We start from the raw sequence: 7,779 nt of genomic DNA on the forward strand, positions 1-7,779 counted from the left end.
CCCCTTTTTCCCCCCCTTTTTCCCCCCCTTTTTTCCCCCCTTTTTTCCCCCCTTTTTTCCCCCCCTTTTTCCGCCCCCTTTTTCCGCCCCCTTTTTCCCCCCCTTTTTCCCCCCCTTTTTCCCCCCCTTTTTCCCCCCTTTTTTCCCCCCCTTTTTTCCCCCCCTTTTTCCCCCCCTTTTTTTCCCCCCCCTTTCCCCCCCTCCCTTTTCCCCCCCCCCCTTTTTTTTTTCCCCCCCTTTTTTCCCCCCCCCCTTTTTTTTCCCCTCCCTAGCATGTCATGGTCTGATTTTTGGATTCCCAGCTCTGTTTGCCGCTGTTTATGTGCACGCACTTGTGTTGGACACTTGGTGTGTTAACATTGTATATGCAAGTATGTGTTCATGCGAGGTTTCGCATATACAGCATGAGTAACTGTAAGTATGTGTGTGTCCAATGTACTGCGTAAATCTGTGGCTGCAGCTCTTGCTCCAGCCTTGCCTCTTGTTTTCTCTGAGCCCTCCCAATGCCGCCAAGAAGACCGATGTGTGTTTATTCTAGACGCTGCATTCTTTGCTTCTGGAGGTGAATTTGGAAGCTGGTTTTGCAGCTTTCCTGCTTCTGAGTCACTCTGGAAACGAGCGAGGTTGAAAGACCCACCACGGCGTCTCTGGGAGGATTGCAGACACGTTTCAAGCTGAAGTTCAAAACCCTCTTTAGACAGGTGGCCAGCTGTTGTCGGGCAAGAGGATGTGGATTGGACACCAGTGAAGAAATGAAATCTAAACTTATCAAGTGTTTGGTAAAAGTTTCAGCATTTGCCTGCTGGAATATGGAAAAGGGGCTCAGAACAACACGCTGGCGTGAGGCTGTGCAGTAACAGAGGGGTCTCCTGCACAGCTGTAGAAAGATGCCTTTGTCTCCTTGCTAAGCTAACGCCAAACTGTGGCCAGCTCCAGCCTGTTGCAGCCCTAACATAACATCTGACTAGCGGGAATGCCGATTCCTGCGTCAAGCACCTTGTAGGAGTGACTAACGCGACCGCACTTTCTCTCCGGTAGGAGGTGGATAGGTGCTGGCTTCCTCCGCACTTGGTAGAAGTAGAGGCCATCATGGGCGGGAGGGGTGAAACTCTCGGCTTCTGCCACTTCTGACAGCATACTCCTGCTGGGGGGGACTCTCAAAATCCTCTCTCAGCTGAATTTGTCCAGCGACCGTCCCCAAGCATCCTAGCAGCTCCCTCTGGATGCAGCGAGGCTAGCCGCAATTTATGTTAGCTGTCACCCGTGGTCTTCCTCGGGGGTTTTAAATCAGAACTTCTTCAAAACCTCTATCTACTCCCTTGACCTTAAAATTATGTCATATATGTGTTGCATAAAGCTTGAGATCTAATTAAAAAAAAAGAAAGTTTTTATATTATTTTGTCTTCCATCTGAACTGATTTAATTTCCTGTCGTCAGTGACTCTGACATTTGATCTCTGATCCGATGCTTCATCTGTGTGTTAAGGGGAAACCGAAGCTCGCCTGGTATGAGTGCTGACATTTACAGATGAGAATTTGTTGTGTCTAGTTCTGGATCACACAGCCTAAGAAAAATCCTTAGATAACAATGCTGATAAGTCTTCGAGTCCTGCCTTTGAAAATGGTAATACTGCACAGCTGCTGGAGGAAAGAGTTCTGCAAGCTGCCCTGAGCCTAAGCCTTTTTGCACCAATAATCACCTTGTTATGTTTTTACAGAAAAAAAAAATCCAATGTGCGGTGCCAATGAGCTACAAGAAGGTCAGCTTGCTTCCCTAGCAAACGTTAGTTTTGCGTGCTGTTTTCAACGGTTTAAGTAAAGAATGCTTGTTTTTTCTTGTGCAAGTCTCCATCGGTATCTTGCTTTATTCCTTTATGGGCTTCAGTTGACTGGGAGACCCGAGATTTTTTTTCTTGCTTCGCAGGTCCCTGCTGCCCTTGCTGTAACACGGCAAGCGGATTGTCGAATAACTCGTTATTGAGCAGATGAAACCGGGATGCGGCTTGTGGAGCGCCGGGGCGAGGGGGCAGGAGGGGGTTTGGTGGTGATACGGTAGCAGCGTGGCCTTTTCCACCGAGGAAGCCAACCTGCATTTCTTCCCCTGTGCTGGTGACCAGAAGTCGTTTCCAGTGCGTGGCTTTAGGCATAGCCTAGAGGCCGTGAAGAAGTCAGCGGTGGCAGGATTAGCTGGTGCTGCCCTGGTTGGGTGGCTGTTACTGCTCAGGGAAACAGCTGGATTTTTCTGTGCGCGTTCTGAGTTTTGTGGTCCGCTCCTCCGGCGTAAGTAAATCTGGTGCTCTTACTTCTGCAGATTCCGGGCAGGGGAAGCCCGGTTATAGAATCATAGAATCAGTGAGGTTGGAAGGGACCTTTTAGATCATCAAGTCCAACCATTAACCTACCCTGATAAAAACACCACCACTCCTAAACCATGTCCCTAAGCACCTCATCTACCCTTTTCTTAAACACCTCCAGGGATGGTGAATCCACCATCCAGTTCTTCATATTTACTAAAAGGAAGGGTCGTATTGCCTTCCCAGCACCAGCTTGCCTAAACCTGTTATGAACAACTCATCCTTTTGAAAACATGCAGGGGGGAAAAATGACAGCTAATGTGCTTGAATCAAAAATATAGCGAGACTAAAACTGAATGTTTTAATGCTTTTTATGTTGTTAGCCAATTTATAACATGCTTGATGTCTCTGAACACTTTGATAAAGAGCCTGTGTTTGATTCCGAAAACAGGCTACAGAATTTTACCAGGCCATCATACAGGCACCCACTTCATAAATTGGTGTAGAATATACAAGTGCACTATTTACATTTGAGATGTAGTCACAGACTTGGCATGGTTTTCATAGTAAATATAAAGTGACAGCTAAGAAGAATATTCCAACAGTGTGAAACTGGGGAAAAAGAAAAATATATTATTGTTCTCAGATGTTACCTTTGCCTTACATCAAGATAACCTCTTTGCCTTTTCTCTTATAAGTTAATGAAAACCAAACCCACTTACTGTTTAAGCCAGCAAATCAACTACGATATTTTGAATAAACTAAGCTCGCTCTATGCGAGCCTGTTCATTGACACATAATTAACTTTATAATTTTCATGTTTAAATCTAGATAGCAAGCTGGTTGCGCTGGAAAAGCGTGGTGGACTATTAAGGTGTTGGTTTTTTTTTTATCGTGCTCCATAGCTAGGTATGCAAGTTTATCTGGGACGACTGTTCAGTTTTCCAGCGGAGTCACTGACTGACTGTGTCACACTCTGTTTCCAAGGAAGAACGTGTGCAGTCTGTTTATCTTTTAAATAACCGGTAGATGGTCCAAGAATTTCAGAGCCAGAGAAGAGCCCTACAGGAGCTTCTGTTATTATCCTTGTCTCAAAGATAAGTGGCACAGTGGCATCACAGCACGGCAACGGCTGGGGCATGGAACACATCTGAAGTGTTCCTAACTCTTGCTTGCTGACGTTTTTCTGTTGTCCTGTCTTTCCAAAATACACGGCCTCGTAACTGTAAAGATGTCTTTCCAGTGGTGAAGTGGCAAGGGTCTGTGGAGAGAAAGGTGGAAGCGGCAAAGTTACCTCGATGACTTTAAGGGAAGCGGCAGACGCACAAAAGTTTTCGTTAATGGGATCAAGGGACCGAGCCAGGTCCTGGCTGTTAAGCCAGGAGATCTGGAGATCTGTCCCTGTTGTCGAACCCCCTTCTCCTCCTCAGGAGAAGGATTACATTGCCATTTTTTCATGCTCTCATTTGGCTATAGCCCTCTAACCGGGACCTTGCTGGTGTGGCTCTCTGGGAACTGGGCAGTTAAACTCCAGAAGGAAAATGCTGGCAGCCCCCAAATGCGCTTGATGGGTGGGAGCAACACCTGTACTCCTCTGAGGTGGAGCCTATTCTTAGTGTCTATCCTTTTCTTTCTTTCCTTCTTCTTTTTTTCCCTTCTCTTACTCTTTTCCTGAGGTTTCTATTGTGTTGCTTCTTGCAGGGGTGCATCCCCACAGTCGCTTCCAAAAGTCTCTTTGGCAATTAGGCTTTCAAACCACGAAAGCAGCTAACTGAAAATCTGCCCCTCCATGAGCTAGAAGGGCATGTGTGCGTTTGGGTCTGTGTGAGGGGATCTTGCTGTTCTTTCTCTTACAGGCTTCTGAAATTTCCCCAAAGAATAAAAGCCATTGTCAGTTTTTACACAAGTGATTTTTTTTCCTAGTCAATATAATAATAATAATAATAATAATAATAATAATAATAATAATAATAATAATAATAATAATAAAGTTAATAATTATCATTAAGAATAATTAATGATAATAAATAATTAATAGTACAGTTAATATTATAATAAAGAATAGATGAAAGTTAGTTTGGAGGAAACAAAATATTGTATATGAGCTCTTTCACTTTCTCTGGAGGTGGATGGGTTTCCTGTGCTACTCAAAATTTTCTAGGGTGATGACAAGGTGAACAGGCCACAAGGATTAAGATACGGAGAGATGAGTTTTGATGAGTTTTCTCTAATAAAGAGAACAGTACTGTGGACTGGAACATCCCTGTTGTCCCATCTTCTCCATCAGCCAGGTGTACTTTCTAGAACTTTAAAATGAAAAAAAAAAAAAAAACCAAACACAACAAACCACCTCTGTTTCTTTGGCATTTTGATTTGAACAAAGTGCACCAGGCCACATTTGCCATTGACTTTTCCCCTTAGTGCCTCCAGATGTCTAAGCCTTTATCCCCTCTGTCGTTCCATTACAACTGGAGTCCCCTAAGCTGTTCTGCTCCAGCCACTGGCCAGAATTAAATTTTTTCAGGACTTTATCCACTGATGACCTTTCTCAGGCTGTACTTAATGAATTTCATATACCTCAACAGGAAGCCGGTAAAATAATGTGAAACAACAGAGAAATGTTAGAGGAGAAGGGAGGAGCTTAGTCAAATCTGGATGAATTTTATCTGTAGAAGGGTGGCTGGCTGCTTGGATGACAACTATCTAAATTTAGGTCCTAAAATCTTGCTATCATGAAATGCTACTTCAGGTACTTCATGCTGTCCCCTTCACCTGTATTCCCGGTGTCCATCAGGCTTTATCTCCTAGAGAGAGCTGCAGTCTATGCTGGGCTCATCCTCACACTGTAGGGAGCATGTGCTCCACAGCGCTTGGGTGGTTTCGTTTCTTTTGGGAAATGGAGCCCAACTGTGGAGTTGTGCCTATGAGTGTAAATTCAAAGTTCAAATATATGGACTGAAATGCCTATGGTGTAATGCGAATATGTTCTTTTTCCATCTTTTTTTCATCTTTTCCCCACTCAACTATCCCTTCCTGCCTTTTTTTTTTTTTTTTTTCCCATTTAAAGCCTAATTTTCCCATTGGAGAAGCATTTTGTTTTAATGAAAAACATCAATCATCAGGCTGAAAGAGTTGGAGCTGTTCAGGCTGGAGAAGAGAAGGCTCCGGGGAGATCTTATTGCGGCCTTCCAGTACCTAAAGGGGGCCTACAGGAGAGCTGGGGAAGGACTTTTTACTTGGGCATGTAGCGATAGGACGAGGGGGAATGGCTTTGAACCGGAAGAGGGCAGGTTCAGATTGAACATTAGGAAGAAGTTTTTCACTTTAAGGGTGGTAAGGTGCTGGAACAGGTTGCCCAGAGAGGTTGTTGAGGCCCCATCCTTGGAGGTGTCCAAGGCCAGTCTGGATGTGGCCTTGGGCAACCTGGTCTAGTGGGAGGTGTCCCTGCCTATGGCAGGGGGGTTGGAACTTGATGATCTTCAAGGTCCTTTCCAACTCAAACCATTCTATGTTTCTATGATCACATTCCATCATCACTTTCATACCAGGGCGGTCTGTGTCTCAGGATCCTGAACTGCAGTGCGTGCTTTCAGTGAAATGTCCAGGGTAGGGATGGGGGCTGGTTTGTCCCTGGGCTTGGATGTCTTTCAGGACCACCTGTCACATAATCCAGTTACCAGCCCCAGGCCGGAGAACATAATAAATATTTTAAAGTCTGTAAGCACAGCGCTAGTCAGGCTTTTAGGAACCAAAAGCCAGGAAAAATAAATTGTATAGAGTAAAAAAGCCACAAGTTCCAAGGTAGTTCTTAGCATGGGTGTTTTTAGTAGAAATACTATTGCAAGCATATTGTATGACTTTTAATGCGTCTGAAGAATGCACTTCTGTTATGCGATAGAAAAGAGTTTCGATAGTTTGGACCACATTAAGTTATGATAGTGTCCTAGTAATAGAAGGAAGTCTTAGTGAAAGCAGATACATGTGTTTTGTCAGGTTATTCTACAGACACGCCAACTAAATTACACAAAAAATGAATCAACCTCAATTTACAGCCTCCTCCTGGCATCCAACTTTTCTATGTGTTCTTCCCCCCGTCTATTTCAGTGCTTTGGCATTCTGACTCCTTGCCACCACCCCACCCCCCCAATTTTCCTCCCTTTCGTGCCCCCCTTGTGCTGCTGGCCCAGGTGGTCAAACAGCTGCATTTCTGCAGTGCCTGCTCCTTCCCCTCCCCGTGCTCAGAGCTGCCGGGATGTCACTGGGAAGGTATCTTCTAGAGAAGTCATATTTGCAATGCAAAAAAGCCGTGAAAAAAATCTGGAAACACCAGCTGGCTCCTGTGTGAGAGAATTTAAAAAGTTTCTCAGTGGTACGCACGAAGAATTCCTTTGTCCTTCCTCCAATGTGAAAAATAAAATCAAAGATGGAAGATAGCATTTTGACTGACCCAGTAAGTTAGGGATGTAGAAGTACATCCAGACCACACTAATGAGCTAATTTTCCATCCCTGTTTTACCTTTTGATGAAAGGCAGCTAGGATGTGTGTGTGTGTGTGCAGTTTTCCTGGATGGGTTCCCTTTTTGGCAGGCAAATGTTGAATAGGGAGGTTTTGAACATTTCTGGATGTTTGAGAACTCCAGCAGATCGGACTCCTCTGACGCAGTTGTTGTACACCAGGATTTTTTGTGGTTGCGCGTGGGATTTTTGGATACTGGGCCCCCAGTTGGCGCTGGTGGGAACGTACCCTCTGCTGTATTGTCATGTGTAGCAGTGTAACTTCTCCCGGACGTGTCAGGTTTGCAGTGCACAAGGACAATTAGGTACGTGTAGGACATACCACATAGTTGTGACACCTCAGGTTTGCTCTGTGTGCACTCTTCAGGTTTTGTCCGCATAGTTCTCTATAAGAAATCTTGTCATGATGGTGGCCTTCATCAATAACAAACAATGACAGAAGGCTGGACCATCTCCTAAGGTGAAGATCAGAGGTTGTTTTGGGGACAATTACAGCACAGACAAGAGGAATACAGCTCTCACACCAAGACTTTTCCAAATTGGTAAATCTTAGGTAAGAGAAATTTAAGCAGGCAACTTCCATATGCAGATACCTGTGAAGCTCATGTCCTAGTTATGTTATGGAGCTTAAAGAGCCACAGGTTTGATCTCAGTGCTTTCTTAGTCCTTAGACTTACTCATGAGATCACCAGCGTGATATGCTTTGAAAAGGCTTTTGGTTCTCCTGATGGTGTAGACTCTGGAAGGGCAATGACGACTGTAGGGAATGGGATTTTCTAGGATCTTGGACATGAAGCCAAAAGGGCAAGAACTGTTGACAGAATTTCTTACAGGGGATCCCCACCGTAGAAATGTTGACTCTGGCTCACTGCTAAGTTTAGAAACCATGTAAAACATGTACCATGCACTTTATACAGAGCAGATGGTGCAACAGGCTTTACTGGTTGCAGTGTGTCAAATAACAGATTGTC

This window comes from Vanellus vanellus (assembly GCF_965231255.1).
Source record: "Vanellus vanellus genome assembly, chromosome: 1".
Classification (NCBI taxonomy): domain Eukaryota; kingdom Metazoa; phylum Chordata; class Aves; order Charadriiformes; family Charadriidae; genus Vanellus; species Vanellus vanellus.